This window comes from Cervus elaphus, chromosome 12 (assembly GCF_910594005.1).
Source record: "Cervus elaphus chromosome 12, mCerEla1.1, whole genome shotgun sequence".
NCBI lineage: Eukaryota > Metazoa > Chordata > Mammalia > Artiodactyla > Cervidae > Cervus > Cervus elaphus.
Genome location: NC_057826.1, coordinates 19,767,371 through 19,790,496, shown reverse-complemented (window position 1 = coordinate 19,790,496; position 23,126 = coordinate 19,767,371).

Genomic DNA, 23,126 nt, shown 5'->3' with positions numbered 1-23,126 from the left:
GAGCACATTTCCCAGCCACAGAAGAAAGCCAGCTTAGTTTTCACAGTAAATCCGTTTTCCTCACTCTCAGTTACCTTGAGACAGTAACCAATATGGCCCCCAATTTTGATTATTTACGACCTTGGGTGCCATTCTTGGTTGTTTATTCCACAAATTACACCATCTGGTGAGTTGACTCATCACATAGGGATGCCAGGAACTCACCAACTTTGTTCCAAGGGAACTAACATGTGAATCCCTCCCCTGCTCACCCCTTACTCAACTGCTGAATGAGCCAAAGAGAAAGTTTTTTGTTTTGTTTTGGCCTTGAGCGGCATGTGGAATCTTAGTTTCCCCTAAGCACATATTGGAAGCACTGAGCTTTAACCACTAGACTGGCAGGGAAGTCCCAAGAGAAAGGATGTTTAATTGGGTCCCATTTTGATAAGATTTTACGTGTTGCCTTTAAAATAAACACATAAAAACCTTCCTCTTCTTCCACTCTCCCAATCTGTAGCAAAATAAATAAAAGCACACTGCAGGGAGGGAGACAAGGGGAGAAGACGTTCTCTCATTAATTTGGAAATTTATAGATAATTTCAAAGAGGGGGACATTTAGAACAAATTATGTTTCCTATAAAAGCAGCCATCACCTGTATTTCATGGATATGTGGAAGAACTTTTTGTCATCTGTGCCTGGATTTATTTGCTTCAGTTACCTTGGTGGATGTCAATTTCAACTTTTCCTCTTCCTTTGAAAAAGAGGACATTGTTTATTAAAAAGGAGATCCAATTCCTTTCTAAAGTATGAGGTGCCTGTCATGTCACTAAAGAATACTGTCTGTAAGCAGCCCCCTCTGCAGGGGTGGACATAGGCTCCTTGCTCAGATAAGATGATTAGATCTTAGCATCTCATCTGAGTGGGTACAAGCTTGAGTGTCATACCCATAGAGCAGTGTTTCTCAATCCAGTTTGCACATTCAAATCACGTGTGTGTGTGTGTGTGTGTGTGTGTGTGTGTGTGTGTGTGTGTGTGTGTGTGTGTGTGTGTGTGTGTGTGTGTGTGTGTGTGTGTGTGTGTGTGTGTGTGTGTGTGTGTGTGTGTGTGTGTGTGTGTGTGTATACATACACATACACACAGATTTCCTGGGCCTCACCCTGGAGACTCTGATTCAATTGGCCTGAGGGCCAGGCAATGGCAGGTTTGAAAAGCTCCCTAGTGATTCTCCTGTGCATGCAGGTGGAGAACCACTAGCTCAGAGTTTTGAGAAGGAATTTTCTCCCATGCCCCTACCTGGATTTGTTGCCCTGTGAATTTGATAACTTTCTTCTAAAATTCTAAAGGAGATTCTTGAAGTTGGTTACCTGTTTGCAGGTGATAACAACCAACAACAAAAGGGAAAGGAAGTGTAACACCTAAAGACGATAGGAAGGACTCTCCCGGTGGTCCAGTGGTTAAGAATCCACCTGCCAATGCAGGGGACACAGGTTCGATTCTTGGTCTGGGATGATTCCACATGCTGCGGGGCAACTAAGCCCCTGCACCACAACTACTGAGGCCTGCTCACTCTGGAGCCCGTGCTCTGCAACAAGAGAAGCCACCACAATGAGAAGCCCGTGCATTGCAACTAGAGAGTAGCCTCTGCTCACAGCAAGTAGAGGAAGTCTGTACCCAGCAATGAAGACCCAGAGCAGCCAAAATAAATAATTTAATTTAATTTTAAAAATAAAGGTGATGAAGAAAGAAAGTTCTGGAAAGTTAAAATATTAGAATTTGAATACTGGGTAAACTGTGATGCTTCCGTCTCTCCTTCCCCCTGCCCATCCCTACATGCATACATGCTTGCATGCACATACAACACACACATGAGCAAATACCCACAGAGGGACATACTGTAGCTCTATACACAAAACCCTAGCTTTGGCCAACTTGGCACGAAGCACTGAAGCAGCTGATGTCTATTTCTCAAAATCTTCTTCCTGCTCTTCTGGGCTGCAGGTGGCCTTTACTTACTGACAAGTTCTATTCCATCCTAAGTTTGGAATTCCAATGCATGTTCTCAGAGAAATGGTGTGATTGTGGTGATGAACTTCCTTAGTCAGCTCAGTACAGCCTGTTAAGCCATAATACATCTGAACCAAAGTGCACAAAAAATTCTAGGGCAATCATTGTGGATTTAGAGCACTGACAATATGTGTCAACCCTGCTCGTTCCTGCGATACCGAGGTGTTCCCTGAAAGAATAATGACAGAGGCAGGAATAGTGACATGAAATGATAATGATACAGGGAAAGGGGTAGATCAAGAGCAGAACTTTGAGACCTAAGGGACAGATTCAACACAATCCCAGGCAGAATTCCAGCAAGTTATTTTTCAGGTATCAATAAACCAATTCTCAATTTTATAAGGAAAGGCAAAAGACCCAGAATAGCCAACACAGTACTAAAAGAACAAAGTCAGAGGACTGACACAACCCAACTTCAAGACTTACTACAAAGCTACAGTAATCGAGGCAGAGTGGTATCGGTAAAACAGTTGACCAATAGTTCAAAACCAATTGACCGATAGTTCAACGAGACAAATCAAGAGCACAGAAATAGAACCATATAAAAATAGCCAGCTGATCTCTGACTAACAACCAAAGGCAATTCAATGGAGAAAGAATAATCTTTTTGATAAATGATGCTAGGGAACTTCTCTCACGATCCACTGCTTAAGACTTCACCTTTCAATGCAGGAGGCTTGAGTTCAATTCCTGGTCAGGGAGCTAAGATCCCACATGCCTGGTAGCCAAAAAAGGAAAACATAAAACAAGAAATATTGTAACAAATTCAATAAAGATTTTAAAAATGGTCCACATGAAAAAAAAATCTTTAAAAGTAAACGATGCTGGAACAACTGCACATCCACACATTCAGTTTAGTTCAGTTCAGTCGCTCAGTCGTGTCTGACTCTTTGCGACCCCATGAATCACAGTACACCAGGCCTCCCTGTCCATCACAAACTCCTGGAGTTTATTCAAACTCATGTCCATCAGGTCAGTGATGCCATCCAGCCATCTCATCCTCTGTCGTCCCCTTCTCCTCCTGCCCTCAATCTTTCCCAGCATCAGGGTCTTTTCAAATGAGTCAACTCTTCGCTTGAGGTGGCCAAAGTATTGGAGTTTCAGCTTCAGCATCAGTCCTTCCAATGAACACCCAGGACTTATGCCCTTCAGGATGGACTGGTTGGATCTCCTTGCAGTCCAAGGGACTCTCAAGAGTCTTCTCCAACACCATAGTTCAAAAGCATCAATTTTTTGGCACTCAGCTTTCTTCACAGCCCAACTCTCACATCCATACATGACCACTGGAAAAACCATAGCCTTGACCAGACAGACCTTTGTTGGCAAAGTAATGTCTCTGCTTTTTAATATGCTACCTAAGTTGGTCATAACTTTCCTTCCAAGGAGTAAGCGTCTTTTAATTTCATGGCTGCAGTCACCACCTGCAGTGATTTTGGAGCCCAAAAACATAAAGTCTGACACTGTTTCCACTGTCTTCCCATCTATTTCCCATGAGGTGATGGGACCAGATGCCATGATCTTAGCTTTCTGAATGTTGAGCTTTAAGCCAACTTTTTCAGTCTCCTCTTTCACTTTCATCAAGAGGCTTTTTAGTTCCTCTTCACTTTCTGCCATAAGGGTGGTGTCATCTGCATATCTGAGGTTATTGATATTTCTCCTGGCAGTCTTGATTCCAGCTTGTGCTTCTTCCAGCCCAGTGTTTCTCATGATGTACTCTGCATAGAAGTTAAATAAGCAGGATGACAATATGCAGCCTTGACATACTCCTTTTCCTATTTGGAACCAGTCTGTTGTTCCATGTCCAGTTCTAACTGTTGCTTCCTGACCTGCATACAGGTTTCTCAAGAGGCAGGTCAGGTGTTCTGGTATGCCCATCTCTTTCAGAATTTTCCACAGTTTATTGTGATCCACACAGTCAAAGGCTTTGGCATAGTCAATAAAGCAGAAATAGATGTTTTTCTGGAACTCTCTTGCTTTTTCAATGATCCAGAGGATGTTGGCAGTTTGATCTCTGGTTCCTCTGCCTTTTCTAAAACAAGTTGAACATCTGGAAGTTCTCGGTTCATGTATTGCTGAAGCCTGGCTTGGAGAATTTTGAGCGTTACCTTACTAGCGTGTGAGATGAGTGCAATTGTGCGGTAGTTTGATCATTCTTTGGGATTGCCTTTCTTAGGGATTGGAATGAAAACTAACATTTTCCAGTCCTGTGGCCACTGCTGAGTTTTCCAAATTTGCTGGCATATCGAGTGCAGCACTTTCACAGCATCATCTTTCAGGATTTGAGATAGCCCAACTGGAATTCCATCACCTCCACTAGCTTTGTTCATAGTGATGCTTTCTAAGGCCCACTTGACTTCACATTCCAGGATGTCTGGCTCTAGGTGAGTGATCATACCATTGTGATTATCTGGGTCATGATCTTTTTTGTACATCCACACGTACGCACACACAAATTAACACAGATCTGGACCTGAGGACTTTCACAAAATGAAATCAAAGTGGATTATGTTGTTGTTTTCAGTCCCCATTTGTGTCCTACTCTTCGTGACCCCATGGACTATAGCTTGCCAGGCCTCGCTGTCTCTCACCATCTCATGGAGTTTGCCCAAGTTCATGTTCATTACATTGGTGATGCCGTCCAGCCACTTCATCCTCTGATGCCCTCTTTTCCTGTGCTCAGTCTTTCCCAGCATCAGGGACTTTTCCAGTGAAGCATCTGTTTGCATCAGGTAACCAAAATACTGGAGCTTCAGCTTCAGCATCAGTCCTTCCAGTGAATATTCAGGATTGATCTCCCTTAAGATTGACTAGTTTGATCTCCTTGCTCTCCAACAAACTTCCAGGAGTCTTCTCCAGCATCCAGTTCGAAGGCATCAATTCTTTGGTGTCCTGCCTTCTTAACGGTACAGCCCTCACAATCGTACATGAGTACTGGGAAAACCTTGACCATACAGAAGTTTGTTGGCAGAGTAATGTCTCTGCTTTTCAACACACTGACTCAGTTTGTCATCACTTTCCTGCCAAGAAGCAATCATCTTCTGATTTCATGGCTGCAGTCATCATCCGCAGTGATTTTGGAGCCCAAGAAGAGGAAATCTGTCACTACTTCTACCTTTTCCCCTTCTATTTGCCATACAGTAATGGGGCCAGATGCCATGATGTTAGTTTTTTTTTTAATATTTAGTCTTAAGCTGGCTCTTTCACTCTCCTGAGTCACCCTCATCAAGAGGTTCTTCAGTTCCTCTTCGCTTTCTGCCATTAGAGTGGTATCATCCACGTATCTGAGATTGTTGATGTTTCTCCTGTCTATCTTGATTCCAACTTGTAACTCATCCATCCCAGCATTTCTCATGATGTGCTCAGCATGCAGGTTAAACAAACAGGGTGACTGCAGACAGCCTCCTTTCTCAATCTTGAAACTATCAGTTATTCCATACAGGGTTTTAACTGTTGCTTCTTGACCTGCATACAGGTTTCTCAGGTAAGATGGTCTGGTATTCCCATCTCTCTAAGAGCTTTCCACAGATTGTCATGATCCACACTGTCAAAGGCTTTAGTGTAATCAATGAAACAGATAGATGTTTTTCTGAAATTCCCTTGCTTTCTCTATAATCCAGCAAACGTTGGAAATTTGATCTCTAGTTTCTCTTCCCTTTCTAAACCCAGCTTGTATGTCTGGAATTTCTTGGTTTGCGTAATGCTGAACTCTAGCATGCAAGATTTAAAGCATGACCTTACTAGCATTGGAAATGAATGCAACTGTCTGGTGGTTAACTCATTTTTTGGTAATACCCTTCTTGGGAATTGGGATGAGAATTGATCTTTTCCAGTCCTGTGGCCACTGCTGGGTCTTCCAGATTTGCTGGCATAATGAATGCAAAACCTTTTTGGCATCATCCTTTAGGGATTTGAATAGTTCTGCTGGAATTTCATCATATCTACTAGCTTTATTAACAGCAGTGCTTCTTAAGGCCCACTGACTTCGCACTCCAGAAAGTCTGGCTCTGGGTGACTAACCACATCATCATAGTAATTGGTTCATTAAGATCTTTTTAATACAGTTCTTCTGTGTATTCTTTCCATCTCTTCTTGATCTATTCAGCATCTGCTGGGTCTCTACCATTTTTATCCTTTATTGTGCCCATCTTTGGACAGAATGCTCCCTTGATGTTTCTAATTTTCCTGAAGAGATCTCTAGTCTTGCCCCTTTTGTTGTTTTCTTCTATTATTAAACACTGTTCATTGAAGAAGACCTCCTTGTCTCCCCTAGCTTTTATTTGGAACTCTGCATTTAATTGCATGTTCCTTTCCCTCTCTCCCTTGCTTTTCACTTCTGTTTGTTCATCCACTATTTGTAAGGCCTCCTCAGATAACCACTCTGCGTTCTTGCTTTTCTTTTTTGGGGGGATGGTTTTGTTTGCCACCTCCTCTCCAGTATTATGGACCTCTATCCATAGTTCTTCAGGTACACTGTTAACTAGATCTAGTCCCTTGAATCTATTTGTTAGCTCTACTGTGAATTTATACAGGATTTGATTTAAGTCATACCTGGCTGGCCTAGTGTTTTTCTCGGCTTTCTTTAGTTTAAGCCTGAATTTTTCTTTGAAAAGCTGATGATCTGAGTTACAGTCAGCTCCAGATCTTGTTTTTGCTGACTGTATACAGCTTCTCCAACTTAGGCTACAGAGAATGTAATCAATTTGATTTTGGTATTGACCATTTGGTGATGTCCATGTGTAAAGTCATGTCTTGTTGAAAAGGATATTTGCCATGACTGGTGCATTCTCTTGGCAGAATTCAGCCAGTCCTTGCCCTGCTTCTTTTGGATCATAGTCCAAAATGGATCATAGTCTGAAGTTTAAAATATAATAGGAAATTCAGGTGAGCTTGGGTGTGATGATGACTTTTTTGATAAGACACCGAAAAGATAAAGTCCCTGAAAGAAAAAACTGATAAGCTGGGATTCGTTAAAATTAAAATTTTTTGCTCTGTGAAAAGAGAGCAAAGAATTTCATTCTCTGTTAGGAGAATGAAAAGACAATCCACAGACTTGGAGATAATTTTGGCAAAACATACATTTTGTGGGATTGTATCCAAAATATACAAAGAGCTCTTCAAACTCAATAATAAAACAAATGACCCAATTTTACGTAGACAAAAGACCTGAACAAACACTTCACCAAAGAAGAAATGCAGGTGGCAAATACGGTATGAGAAGAGGCTCTATATATGTGTGTGCATTTAGTTTGCAAATGAACTGCAAACTAAAATAATGAGACATCACTGCATATCTATTCAAATGGCTAAAATGCAAAGCACACACAACTCAAATGCTGGTGGGGATGTGGAGCAACAGAAAATCTCATTCATTACTGCTTTAGAAGACAATTTAGCAGTTTCTTACAAAGCTAAACAAAGTCTTACCATATAATCTATCAACGGTACCTTTTGTTATTTACACAAAAGTTGAAAACTTGCGTCCATACAAAAACCTGCACACAAATGTTTATAGCAGCTTTACTCATAATTCCTAAAAACCTAGGCCAACCAAGATATCCTTCAGGAGGTGAATGGATAAAAAAGTCTTGATACATCCAAACAATGGAATATTATTTAGCACTAAAGAGAAGTGAGTTATTAAGCCAAGAAAAGACATGGCAGACCCTTAAATGCACATTGCTAAGTGAGAAAAGCTGGTCTGAAAAGGCTATATGCATTGTATGATTTCAACCATGTAACATTTTGGAAAAGATAAAACTATTGAGACTTTAAAAAGATCAGTGATCACCAGAGGGAGGGATGAGAAGGAGGACTACAGGTGATTTTTAGGGTGATGAAACTACTCTATATGATATTATAGTGGTGGATACAGGACATTATCCATTTGTCAAAACCCACAGAACTACACAATATAAAGAATGAATCCTAATATAAACTATGAGTATGAAAAGTGTTAGTTGTTCAGTCATGTCCAACTCTTTGCAACCCCATGGACTGTAGCCTGCCAGGCTCCTCTGTCCATGGAATTCTCCAGGCAAGAATACTGGAGTGGGTAGCCATTCCCTTCTCTGAGGGATCTTCCCCACCCAAGGAGCACACCTGGGTCTCCCACATAGCAGGCAGATTCTTTACTGCCTGAGCCACCAGGGACTTCAGTTAATAAAAATATATCAGAATTTTTAAAAATGTTGGTTAGCTGTGTGTCTTTCTAAATTTGATACACACCAACAGTGAGTAGGCCAAACAAACATATCCAAGTCCAGTTACCTCTTTGAGATTCTGGGCTTTCCCCCTGAGTCAACAAAATTCTAAAGTGAGTACCGAACAACAAAGCTGTGTTGAAGTATCGTGGGTGGTCAGCTAGGTATGCCCACCTTCAAGTGACTTACTCTTTCACATGAGGCAGCTCTTATAAATCTGTGTTCTTGGAATATCATAAATTATAACATGTCATTGACCTTCTAGGCCACTCATGAGTGGTCAAAACTATGGGTGAGACTAGTTTGCTATGTTAGTAATCCATATTAAATGCCTGTTTGAAGATGAGCCATCCACAGTAGGAGATGGAAGAACAACTCTCCATGGGACCAAGCTGTGACTCAGTCAGAAAAAAGACAGATCTGCCTGGCTAAAAAGAGGGGAAAAGTTATGTATACAACTTTAAATATGTGTATAGTTTACAAATAGAATGAGGGTAATTTTTGAGAAGGAAGTCACTCCATCTCCAGGTAAGGTCCTAATCAGTTCACTCCAAATAAGCTGAAATCGTTTCACCTTCCATGTACTGTGTTCTAGGAGACTGAGAGACAAAATGGTCCCTGACATTTGCAGGCAAGTACATAAACAACTAGTGTTAGTCGCTCAGTCGTGACCAACTCTTTGCGACCCCATGGACTGTAACCTGCCAGGATCCTCTGTCCATGGGATTCTCCAAGCAAGAATACTGGAGTGGTCTGCCCTTTCCTCCTCCAGGGTATCTTCCCTACTCAGGGGTTGAACCCGGGTCTCCCACATTGTGGGCAGATTCTTTACCATCTGAGCCACCAGGGAAACCCAGAAAAAAGTCACAGAAGAGGATTCTCTGCAAAGAGAGAGAGCAGGGCATCCACTGGAGAAAATAAAAGAAAACTTTCAAGGAAGAGGGGTGTCTTGGAGGAGCCTTGAAGGACTGGTAGAATTTTTATAGAAGGAAATTAGAACAAGGGGGACAGTCCAGATCAAAAGGGCATTGTGAGTAATGATCCAGATCAACAAAGACAAATCTAAGTGATGTAGTTTGGCTGAAGTAGGGCACACACAGAAGGATAATGGAAAATGTGGCTGAAGGGCAAGATCTGGATGTTAAGTGGAGATTTCTGAATGTCAGGCTAGAATATTTGCATTTAATTCAGTAGGCACTTAAGCATTAAGTACTAGATAGGATGCTAAAATTTTCCTTCTCTTTTCTGTTCTTGGACCTAATACTGATGGAAAATTTCTTTCTTCTCATTTATGTTTTTCTTTCTATCCTTGTCTTCTTTGGCCACCCTTATTCTTCCCTTGCTTCTCTTCTTTCTTACTCTATTTCTGATAAATTTCATGTCTCCTTCCAGCCTACTCCTCTTCTCTAGGCAAGGAGTAATGGCTGCAGTCAAACCTAATTCCATTCTCCTTGGGCCTATTTTTTTCTTTTCATCTAAACTTTTATTTACCAATGAAGAGGTGTGGGATACATGTCATCACTATTTTCAATGATTTCTATAAACTTTGAGAATAGGAGTTGTAGTCTTATCCCAATATAATAATATTTTAATTCAGCAGATCGCATTGTTTTAGTTGTATAGATAAGTATTTTTAATTGATCTGTTTGTATTTGTTTTATAAAATCCAATTACAAAATTGAATGAAGCATTAAAAATTATTATTGTAATAGAAAACATAGAGTGTAAAGAATTACTAAATAAACATCACTGCAGCTCAAAATTTCAGGTTGTATTAACAAACACTGAAATTTAGAGAATGAATAGAAGAGGTATATTTGTAGGCTTGCTGCTGCTGCCAAGTCACTTCAGTTGTGTCCGACTGTGTGCGACCCCATAGACAGCAGCCCACCAGGCTCCCCCGTCCCTGGGATTCTCCAGGCAAGAACACTGGAGTGGGTTGCCGTTTCCTTCTCCAATGCATGAAAGTGAAAAGTGAAAGTGAAGTTGCTCAGTCGTGTCCAACTCTTCGCGACCCCATGGACTGCAGCCTACCAGGCTCCTCCGTCCCTGGGATTTTCCAGGCAAGAGTACTGGAGTGGGATGCCATTGCCTTCTCCTATATTTGTAGGCTTACTCCCTTTTAAAAAATTTTAGTAAAAAAGTTTTTTATTGGAATACAATTGCTTTGCAATATTGTGTTAATTTCTGCTGTACAACAAAAGGAATCAGCTACATGTATACGTTTATCCCCTCCCTCTTGGGCCTCTCTCCCACCCACCCCCATCTCACCCTGCCAGGTCATCACAGAGCACCTAGCTGAGCGCCCTGTGCTGTCCAGAAACTTCCCACTGGCTAGCTATTTCACACGTGTATCCATGTCAGTGCTAGTCTCCCAGAGTGTCCCACCCTCCCCTTACCCCACTGTGTCCACATGTCTGTTCTCTATGTCTGTGTGTCTATTCCTGTCCTTGGGTCTATTTTTTAAGGACTTTTTCTGGATGTTTCTAATAGCCTAACCTAACATATGCCACCAAATAAACAGCTCTCTGATCTCTGACTTTAAAAAATCTTTCTTAAATCTCCAAGTTAGCAGCTCCATTAAGAGATGAAAGAACTTTTGCTTTGTGGCTATGAGATGACATATCGACTTGGTAGGCCCAAGGAGGATTGGTTCCTTTTATTTTCTAGAGGGTGATAGAAATACAAACTTAGGAAAGAAACCCAGCATCCAGCCATTAGGTGCAGCCCTTACCAAAAGTAAACAGCCTCTTAGTGGGAATGTTATTATCTCCATTTTATTCGTTCTGTAAGCATTTATTGGGCATCCACTCTGTACCAATGCTCTACAGGTTTAAGGGATAGAATCATATATATATATATGTATATATATAAATGTTTCTATGTAGCTCACCTTCTCGGAGAAGGCAGTGGCACCCCACTCCAGTACTCTTGCCTGGAAAATTCCAGGGACAGAGGAGCCTGGTAGGCTGCAGTCCATGGGGTCGCTAAGAGTCGGACACGACTGAGCAACTTCACTATCACTTTCACACATTGGAGAAGGAAATGGCAACCCACTCCAGTGTTCTTGCCTGGAGAATCCCAGGGACGGGGGAGCCTGGTGGGCTGCCATCTATGGGATCACAGAGTCGGACATGACTGAAGTGACTTAGCAGCAGCAACAGCAGCACCTTCTAGCAGGAGATAAAAAGAAAACATCACAATGGTATGATGATGTCTAGGATTGTACTTCTCAAATTTAATGTGTATGCAAAATTACCCAAAGATCTTGTTAAAAGTATTTTTTCTTTCAATAGGTCTGGGATTAGGCCAGCCTGCATTTCTAATATTTAGTTAAGAACTTACCCATGTGCCAAAAGTAACTGTTTAATGCATACTATTTATGTTCTTTGCCCTTAATGTGTTTATTTTTTCTTTACTGGTGAGTAGAGACTCTATATGACATACATCATTTCAAATTTCACCCTTTATCACTTGTATTTAGATATTTTATAATGTTTTTAACATGAAGAATTGTTTTTAAGATTTGTGTAATTATAATTAATAATCTTTTAAAGTGGCCTGTATGTTTTATGTCATATATTCAAAGATTTTTCACCACTACAAGATTATTTTTTAATCCTCCTATCTTTTAATCCACTGGGAAATTATTATGATGCATGGATTGAGGTAGGGATCAAACTTTATTTTCATCCCAAATAACTAAAAGTCTCCCCAAGGTGCTTATTCTATGATGCTCATAGTTACAGTCACAGAGCATGAAGGTGCTCTGGCTAAGCAATGAGGGAAAATGGTGATATCTTCCTGAAAAAGATCATACCTGAGCTGAGTCTTAAGGAATATGTAGGAGTTAGCCAAGGACTGGAGAATTTAAGTAATTCATTCCAGCTACAGATTAGAATTTAAGAGAAGAAATGACTAGAGATGAGTCTCAAGGGATAAGCAGGGTGATCTTCAATGCCATGCTTAGAAATTTGAACTTTATTTTGAAAACAAAAGGATACTATTAAAGTTTTTTAAAAGAGAAAAGGTAACATGCCAAAATTTGCATCTTTGAAAGATTAGTCTGGCAGCAGCTTGAAAATTAATCTGAATGGGGCAAACCTGAAGACAGCAGAGCCCATTTAAGAGAGAGCTGGCTTTTTATGAAGGTCATCTGCAGCATATCCCTTGATAAATAAAAGGTTGGGCCAGGTGTGAAACCTACGTATTCTACATTTAATTATTTATTCATAGCTTATACAATGGAGAAGGAAATGGCAACCCACTCCAGAATTCTTGCCTAGAGAATCCCAGGGACAGAGGAGCCTGGTGGGCTGCCGTCTATGGGGTCGCACAGAGTCGGACACGACTGAAGTGACTTAGCAGCAGCAGCAGTTTATACAAAACCAACGGACAATGTATAGGGATGTATGAAACCTGCCAATAAGTGGTTTTAATAAGTAACTATTTTAAAGTCCAACTCTAGTGTATTTGAAGTCCAGTAAGCTCCTCTGAAACCTGAGTGTGCAGTGATTTCTAAGTCAGTTCAACTATTGACCCTCATAGTTAGAGGAAGTCCAGAGGTCATCCTCCCACCCAGGACAGGAATCTCTTCCAAAGCACACCCAACAGATGGCCTAAAGAGCCCTTGTGTGAATGCTCTTCACCTTCAAAGGGAGCTCCGTGGCCTCCTGTTTTTCTGTTGCAGATCTAAACATAGAAAGTTCTTTCTCATGTTGAGCCAAATTCTTCCTCTCTGTAACTTTCACCAGCAAGGTCTTCTCCCTGAGTCTTTTTTCCCTCAAGGAGATACCATTAGTCTTGAAGAGAGTAGGCATTAGGAAATGCTATCATAATGCCATCATAAAGGCTGAAATGTTTAAAATATAGGGCTTCCCAGGTGGTGGTAGTGGTATACCAATGGTTATACAACAATGTAGATAATGCCACTGAACTGTGCACTTAAAAATAGTTAAGATGATAGATTTTGTGTTATATGTGTTTGTATAAATTTAAATTAAAAAATTTTTAAACAATTAAAAACAAAATTTAAAATTATTTTTAAAATCATTTTTAAAAATTAAAATAAAAAATACTAGCAATACCTGACAAGTTAAAAGACTTTAAACTTGAAATGTAGATATTTTGAACTTGAAATGTTGGTGGTTCTTCAGAATGATACTGAATTTTTATTTGGCCGCCTCCTAACTCTCTTATTTCTCTCTCCTACTACTGTCATGGTCTACCCTCATCTCTCCGTCTTTTAGCCAGGATCTCAGTTTATCTTTAGAACCAGGTCTTTCTGTCTTTGGTTCCCCCATAATTCTGATGGTTCATTGGATCACGTGAACTTGCTTTTAAAAAAAGTCTAAATTAGAGTCTAGCTCTATCATTTCACAGCAAAAATTATACTTTAAACTCAGTTGTCCTCATGTTGCTGTAACACAGCTCTAGAGGAGGAAAGATGTTCTTTAATATTTTCATTCCAAAATAACAGGAGGAGTTTCATTTTTAAAAGAGGAATCTGAGAGAACACTCATGGAACCGGTTACAATAATGGAGTTTTTGACTGGCCCACCTTGTTGTTGTTCAGTCACTAAGTCGTGTCCAACTCTTTGCGACCCCATGGACTGCAGCACCCTAGACTGCTCTGTCCTTTCTCTATCTCGCAGAGCTTGCTCAAATTCAAGCCTATTGAATTGGTGATGCCCAGCTTGCTGATCCATTAACCAGTTATCTGGTTGTAAGACCAGGTTCAATTATGTAACTTAAAGATTTTTGGTCTGCATGAAATGTTTGCTATAAAATTTTCTTGCCAAAGAGTGAGCCTGAGTTTTTCCATGGGGATAAAATCTATCATGACCTCTGCTCACGCAGCAAGCCAGTCCCTGACGTGCTGCTGTTCCCCCAGCAGCTAGGGCCTTGAGTCTGCGAGATCACTCTGTACCTACCGCATTCAGCCTCACAGGCTCTGTGGCAGCTGCTTCAGCCCCAGCTTCAGGAATGCTTGTCATTTACAGCCATAGATAATTTGAGTGTGATGGGATCAACTAGTAGACATCCAACATAGCAATTGACCACAATTTGACAGAGCGCGTTTAAAATTTAAGACTCTGAATGACAAGTAGTCATGCTTCAATCTCTTCAAAGTTGGAGTCCTCTATGAAAAATACCAATTTTTACGTTTGATACAATAGTTTGACTACTTATTCCTTTTTCCATTTTTTTTTCCTCTTTTAAAGACTAATGTAAGCACCTCAGAGAGATGAATGTTATTTTCCTATAAAGATATACATTTCCTTAATTTTTATATTCTTAGGAAGTCTTAATTCTTTTCAAAACCACACTCTCATGATCCTTCTTACATATACCCCTTTCCTATCTTACAATCCATCTTACATATATCCCTTTCCTATCTTAGGATCTTTGCAAGTGGTATACTTTTTAAAAAAATTGTTTGAAAGCAAAGTTTGACTTCTAATAACGGTAGAGCAGCTTGGTTGGACTAACTCTCTCATGAGCAATAATTATAAAACCTGAACAAAATGTTTTAAAAAACAATTTTTATTACACTGGAAACTGATCAAAAGTAAGTCTGCCCTTAAAAACAGAAAATATACCTATGAGATTTGCAAGTTTACAACTTTTTACCTGAACATACTCATCGATTCTCTGTCTTGGGTTGTCAGGGAGAGAGCTTAGGTTGGCAGATCAGCCAGAACTAAGGGGGAAATCCTAGAAGAGAGTGAACTGCAGGTGTGAAACCCCAAATCTCTCTAAAACATCCACCCAACTTCTTGATAAAAATAAAAGAAGGAATGGAGGGAGGGAGGAAAGAAAAGAAAAGAATAAAAAGAAAAAAGGAAAAGAAAGAAAAGGCATCTGTTGGAAGCTGAAATAACTGAGTAGAGAATTCAACTGTTGTTGAGAGCAGGAAAACAGTGTTTGGAATTTGAGTCTAGCCAAGTTAGTAAAGATTACTCTTCAAAAGAACATAACAGAATCAAGTCTCCATGTTGTACATTCCTTTATAATCAGCATCCTATTATAAATCACTAGATATGCAAAGTAACAGGAACGTGTGACCTATACTTGGAGGGGAGAAAAGGAACTCTGAGATTATCTAGATGCTCTTGTAATAAATAGATAGGACTAAGGCAACCACTGTAAAAATGTTGAAGGAGTTAAGGAAAAAAATGGTCACAGTAAATAAACAAAATAGGATAATTACAGCAGAGAACTAGAAGCTATAAAAAACAGAACAAAGTGGAAATTTTAGAGCTGGAAAGTACAGTAATTGAAATGAAAAATTCATTGGATATTTTTAACAGCACTTTGGATGCAGCTGAAGAAACAATGAACATGAAGATAGATATTATTCAATATACAGGACAAAAGTCCAAAACATTTGGAAATTAATCAATATATTTCTAAAAATCCATGATTTATTTCATAAGGGAAATTTAAAAATATTTTGAATGGAAATATAATGAAAATATAAGATATCAAAGTTCATATGATGCAGATAAAGAAGCACTCAGAGGGAATTTTGCATCTTTAAATTCATATATTAGAAATGAAGAGAAAATTAAAATCAATCATCTATTCATATATTGATTAATGAATACATAAAACATAGTGACTCAATACAATGAAATGTTAGTTGGTGGTTAAAAGGAATAAAGTGCTGACACGTGCTGCAACATGAATGAACATTGAAAACCTATTTAGTGAAAGAAACCTATCATAAAAGACTACATATTGTATGACTTCGTTTATAGGAAGTGTCCTGAATAGGCAAATTATAAAGGTAGAAATTAGGTTAGCAGTTGTTTAGTGCTGAGGGAGGGGCTAGCAAGTGGAGAGGTGACTAACAAAAGTAGGATTTCTTTTGGGGGAGGTTAAAATTCTATAAGTTTGTTTAAAATACTGTAAAATTTATTTGATTTTGGTTGTACAACTTGGTGAATATATTTAGAACCATTGTACTGTACACTTTAAATGGATGAATTGTATGTAAATTCTCAATAAAGCTATTACCAAAAAAAAAAGCTAAATCTTCAAGCTTAAGAAACTAGAAACAAAGTGAGCAAATTAAACCCAAAGTAAGTAAAAATTAGGAAATAATAAAGATAAGATCACGTTAATGAAAAGAGATGAACAATAAAGAAAATAAGGCCAAAATCTGGTTCTTTGAAATGATTAGTAAAAGTGGCAAACACCTAGCAAGACTGATAAATAAAAAGAGAAAATATAAATTACTATACGAGGAATGGAAGAGAGATATATAAGTCCTATAGACATTGGGTGGTTGCATAACTGTATGTATAGGTGCCAAAATTCATTAAACTGTATTCTTAAAATGGGTGAATTTGATTGGAAGCAAGTTAGATTCCAATAAAGCCATAAAAGAATCAATAGATTAATAGAACCAAGAAGAAAAGCCATGAGATTCTATCAGTTGATGACAATTCTCCAACCTTTGAGAGAGAGGACTCTTAGACGTTAAGTTATTTGGTTATTGCTTGTTAAGACTGCCCCCATCCATCTCCATCATGAGAGACTACATATCTTTCAAAGGCCATGTTGTTTCCTCTCATCAAGATACCCCATGATTTGTATTATAATAATCATTTCTACCCTGCTTCTATCCTTTTTCTTACTCAATTAAAAAGGTCCAGCGGGGGACATCCCCAGCTGTACAGAAGACTTTGCCTTCCAATGCAGGGTGTGCCTGTTCAATCCCTGGTCAGAGAGCTAAGGTGCCACCTGCCTCATGGCCAAAAAACAAGACATGAAACAGAAGCAACATTGTAACAAATTCAATAAAGGCTTTAAAAATGGCCTGCATCAATAACAGCAACAAAAAACGCCCAGGTGAACCTGAAGATTTGCTTGTGCTGGCCACTTCCATCTTAGCAGGATTCCAAGAACTGATCACTGACTATAGCTACTACAGTTTATTGACCTTGTTGTGACAAAACCATCTCATTCCATCCCATTCAGGGGCTTCTTTTTCCTCCTGTGGTGGTGATGTGCTATAACAAAACGAAGTTCAGTGTCTGCTTCTGTGAGTGAACACTTATTCAAGGAGGATGAAATAGGCAGAGATGGCCCTGTGGGGACCTCACCTCAGGTCTATGACAAAGAACAGGAAAAGTCTGAGATTTTCTTTAAAAATATAACCAGAAGTCACAGTTAGTTCCTACTGAATAACAGGAAGAAAAGGTGAAAATAAGTTTACTTTATTCCTATGTTATTTGAACTGTTGAAAACCATGAAAGAGAAGCCTCTTTATGTATGATTCTTGAAGGTTTTCTTAGTGCATAACACTGCTCTGTGGCTTTGCGGTATCTCGCCTTATTGTGGAAGATACTGCTTCTACCAAATTCTAGCCTTTGCAGTGTTACAGATTCTGGACAGAGTCTTAAGGCATGATAGACAAGTCTTTCCATGTTTTCCCATGTAGACTAAAGACCCAATAGGAAGAAATTGTAAGGCAGTGGGGTATGGGGTTTAAGACAACGGACTTAGTGTCAGACAAATGTGTATTCCAGGCTGTTTTGTGAATGATGAAGTGACTGGCATTGGGCAAGCTGTTTGCTCTTTCTGAGCTTTAATTTCTTTATCTCTAGGATGGGTATAATAATGCTACCTGCCTCATAGGGTAGCCAGGAAAATCACAGATAAAATGATTTTAAGGGCATATGATGGTGTCTGACAAAGAATAAAAGACCTCATGATGCTATTTTTTTCTTCATGTTGATATTTTCTGCTAGGCAAATTGGCACTCTAGAACATTGCTAGTAGGAATGTAAATTGGTACAGCCTTTCTGGAGGACCATTTCTGTTCCAGTTTTTAAATCTCAAGGGCTTCAACCCTGCAATTGCATTTCTGGTGTCTGCACTAGAGAACTATTTTCATAAGTGCATATTTAACTGAAAACTTCAATTTGGTGTACTAATATGCTTTGTTAAATGTACTTATGGGAAACATTTTTCTTAGGTCCTACACTGTGTCATCCTGAACTGAAAGAATGCTTAGATTTATTAAAGAATCAACAAGTTTCTCAGGCTTCCAGGAAAGTCAATCACAGTCTCCTGCTACTTTAGAAATGGAATTTTTTATAAGCTCTTAGAATCATAGATTGTAGAATTTTTAAAATCTTAAAAATAATATGGCTTAAGCGTCTCCTCTTATGGGTAAGCAAATTGTGGGGCTCACTGAGATAAGACAACTGCCCCCAGTTATCCAACTAGCCCAGTACAAATTAGTGCCGTTACCAGTCTTTGTTCTCAACACCCACGTTGTCCTTTACATTGCCAGAGCATTCATTCTTACTTATAGTCAGTGCAGCAGGCATAGCTAGATGTTTATTTAATATCTCCTTTTCCCTTCCTAAGATTAAAAGCAGTAACTAACCAGAGTTTCTTGCAGCCAGACCTAGTCCTGGCCAGTGAAATACAAATGGAAATCGACTACTAGTAGAGGGCTTTCAGGAAAGTTATTCTTTTCCTGATTGAAAAAGAGCAGGATATATAGCTGGAATCCCATTTCTTTGCCCTTCTCCATGTTTCCTCCAGAAATGAAGGCATGCTGTCTGGTGTCAGCTGCCATCTTGTCCCTACGATGGCAGAGAAAGAATATAGAAGGAATCTAGACATTGGTGGCATTGAGAACCCCCTCACCAGCCTCAGATTGGCTCCTCCTATTGTCTTTTGTTTGGTTAAGCTGCTGCAATCCTATTTTCACATTCCCTTTGCTTCCCAAGGAAAGCACAGGTTGTGGGATATAAACTCATCCATACCTAAATTCATTTTGCCTTACTCACTCTTGTCTCAGAGGAGGAAGGGACCATTTTTCTTTCCAAATGTAACCATTTCCATCTCTCTCTGTCTCCTTTCATGTTCTTTCCTTAAGTCCCCTTGTCTCTTTTAATCTCTACTCCTCACTCTAAAAACATCTTTTAAATTTTCCTTCAGCTTTGGCTCCCTTACAAAATACCATTTTTTTTGCTTCACTTCACAGCTAAAAATCTTGGGAGAAGAGACTTCCAAAGTCTGCCATTTCTATGGCTAAAAATGAATTATGGGGATACTTCCCTGGTGGTCCGGTAGCTAAGACTCTCTATTCCCAGTGCAGGGGGCCCAGGTTTAATCCCTCGTCAGGGAACTAGGGGATTCTCTTGTGGCTCAGCTGGTAAAGAATCCGCCTGCAATGTGGGAGACCTGGGTTCGATCCTGGAGTTGGGAAGATCCCCTGGAGAAGGGAAAGGCTACCCACTCCAGGATTCTGGCCTGCAGAATTCCATGGACTCTATAGTCCATGAGGTTGCAAAGAGTCAGACAGGACTGAGTGACCTTTTCACCAGGGAACTAGATCCCCCATGCCACAACTGAAGATCCCACGTGCTGTAGTGGAGACTGAAGATACCACATGCCACGACCAAGACCCAGCACAGCCAAATAAATAAGTAAATTTAAAAAGTTAACTATGAATACCTGGATCCAACTGACAGCTTTCACTATGCCTCCTATCTGAACTTTGGTAACATTAGACATTGTTGGCCCACCCTTCCCATCTTGGACTCTGGTCTCTCCTGACTTCCTGACGCCACACTATCCCATCTCTCTGACCCCATTGCAGCCGGGACTCTTCCCTGGCCCCGCCTTCCCTGCCTTGCCTTTCGAGCCTGGTGCCTTCAGGGGTCCTTGTAGACTCTCTCCACCCACATCTTTCTCTGGGAAGCCTCTCTCACTTACATGGCTTCAATTACCTGCTATTTGCTAATTGTCTACAAAACTACTTACATAGCATCTGGCTGTTTTTTTCCTGAACTTTAAGTCATCCTTTGGATGCCCTCTGATACAGGAACTTCAAGCTCAGTATGTCCAAAGCCAAAGCCATAATTTCCCCCATCCCCCTGACCAAACTCCCTTTCAGTAAAGTGCATCATCATAAATCCAGGTAATCCAGAACCTTAAACATATGGGCAATTCCATTATAAGCCTAAAATTTTGAAATAATTCTTAAAAATTTTGTTGTACAGAATTGATCAATGAAAACCATGGGGAAAATGAACACAACATTCGACGTCTTTATTAGTGACATTTTAAAATGAGATAGAAACATAATAAAAATGGTAGCATGGTCTTAAACATGTCCAATGGTTGCAAAACACATAAATAATAGAATAAATGTGGTACTTTATTTTAAAAAGACCTGAAGTTTCCTTTTGGACATGGGCTTCAGAACGCTGCAGTTTGTAGGTTATTATGAAGTGGTGGATGGATGCTTACTGGAAATCAGGCAGAAGGTTGTAACCTCAGATATGGATGAGTGTGGCTCATAACACGTGTGGTGAAATGAAACAGCTGGTAGGTATCTGAGCGTATGAGTGTGTGTGTATCATGTATTTATTCCTAAGCTAGATGCAGTTTTCTGCTTTCACCTAGTGTTTCTTGAGGGACAAGTATGTTCAAAATGTTACCTAATGTCTCAGTAGGGTCGAAACAAATTTGAATTTTCAAACCAAAGACTATAGTTGAACTACTGTGGCCTAATAAACTCTACCTTTTCATCCACAAAGACACTTGGTCACAAATTCCCCTGCATTTAGCTCCTAATCACATCTGTTTCTTCTCTATCCCTGCTGCTCTAATCCAGACGTTTGTCACCTCCCATGGCAACAGCCACCCATGTTCTTTGCACTGCACAGTCCCATCCTGTCCCCATCAGAGGCCTGGGAACTGCTACATCTGCAGTCGTGTCCCTGAGCAAACATCGGTAGGTCAGGGCTTCTGTTACTTTGTCAAGCCATGGTTCCTGATCCGCGAGCCATCTGTTCATTGTTAGATGGGACAATGATAGCTTTCCAGCAGAGTTGTGCTGAGGATTAAAGGAGGAATCTATATAAACAGCATCAAGCATATAGAAGACATTCAACAAGTGATTCTTCTTCCCTGTTCCTATTTCTCAATTTAAAAATAGGATTTAAGGAATTAAGAATTCCCTGGTGGTCTAGTGATTAGGGCTCTACACTTCCACTGCCAAAGGTCCAGGTTTGATCACTGGTTGGGGAATTAAGATCCCACAAGCTGTGCAGTACAGACAAAATCAAAGCAAAATAGAAAAGTAGGACTTAAAAACATTAAGAGTATGTGTAATGACTCTACACTTGCTGTAGCATTTTGCCAAATCTTTTGAGAAGGGCTTAGGAGACCCTCTCAACCTGGATCTGGTAGGCACAGCTTTCAGCCTTGTATGCTTTATCCTCAGCCCAGCTCCCAAGTCACCTCCTTTTTGAGATCTTCCCAACTGCTTCCCTCACCCAGAAAAAAATCTTTGTCTTGCCGCACGCACCCCACCATGCAGTATACACACACCTCTGGCGTGGCATCTTCCTAGGTCTTTGTAATAGATGCTGTGTGCCACCTCCTAATCACCCGGAGCTCTCACCCCATTCTCCTTTACTAACAGAAATATTCAGGTATCTACTCCTGCCTCCATGAGACTCAGAGATCGTAACACATTCTCAGCATTCAAGGTAGAACCTGACTAGTCTGTGCCTATAAAATTTATTGTTCCCTTTGCCTGCGATGAAGTTTGGAATGGGCACATGACCCGACTCAGTGAACTAAGACATGGAGGAACATCTGCTAGGGAATATGTGAAAAGCGTTCTCTTTTCTTAAAAAAAAAAAAAAAAAAGATACAGGAAGAAACAGTTTCTTTCTTCCTTTGGATATTGTGATATCTGATGTGATGACTGGAACTGCTTCAGTCATATTGTCTCTAGCCTGGTTTGGACACAAATACACATACAGCAGGGCAAATCCAAGAGTATTACAGAGAAGAGGAGCTGAAATTCACCTGCAGTACTTCTGAACTATTTAATAGTTGATAAAATAAATATCTTTGTTGTTCAAGCCAATCTGAGTTAGGTTTTCTGTCACTTATAGTGGAACACACCTCGATGAAAACTGACATTAGAATTATTTATGAGTCTCTCTCCCCAGTGAGATCCCCAAAGAACTTCTTTGATTTTATGTCCCCAGCACTCGGAAGCACATGCCACATACTGGATGCTCAGCAAGTATTTGTTAGATATATGTGTGGACAGATGGATGGATGGTTGGATAAATGAATCTCCTGGCATCCTGCCTGTTTTGTTTTCCAGTGTCTGCTTCCTTCTCAAATATTCTAATTATGGAATCTTGACATTAGATAAAAGATCTAGGGGGAATAAGGTGTTTTGGCAGGAAGTCCAGAAAGCCATAAACAGCAAGGCAGTCAAGACTGGTATCCTGGGCGTGCCTCAAGGTTATCCAGGTTCTTGTCAATGTCCCATAGCTGCTGTCATTCTCAACTCTGGCAAGAGCCTAGAGAAGAGAAGCTATATATAGGAAGGTGCCCATGCATTTAATCCAAGTAGCAAGGTCAACTCTGTAACAAAATTGGAGAATGATGACCTATATTCCCAAACCACTAAAGTATCAACAAGCAGTCACTGAAGGGTCTGAAACCCCAGCCAAAGTTTCCTTGCAGACAGTAGTGCGCTGTGAACCAGCTCTTTGGAAGGAAAGCTGTGACTGGTAATGTTTGTCCTCTTGTGTAAATTCGCCCCCTCCCCCATAGCTGATTTTAAGTAACCAAATGCTGAGCAGCTGGCTTGAGGGTACAAACTGGCTCCAGCACACCCTTCCTACAGGGCAGCAGCGGCTCTGCTCAAGGGGCAAAATCAGCATTGACCGAAGCCCTGGAATTCCAAACCACGTGGGGCTCTGGTTCCCTCTCTCAGGAATGATACCCCCATCTATCCAGGCACCCAAGGGCAAAAGTCAGAGAGAGCTACTCTAAGGCCCCCTCTGCCCACTTCTAAACAGTGACCATGTCTGCTC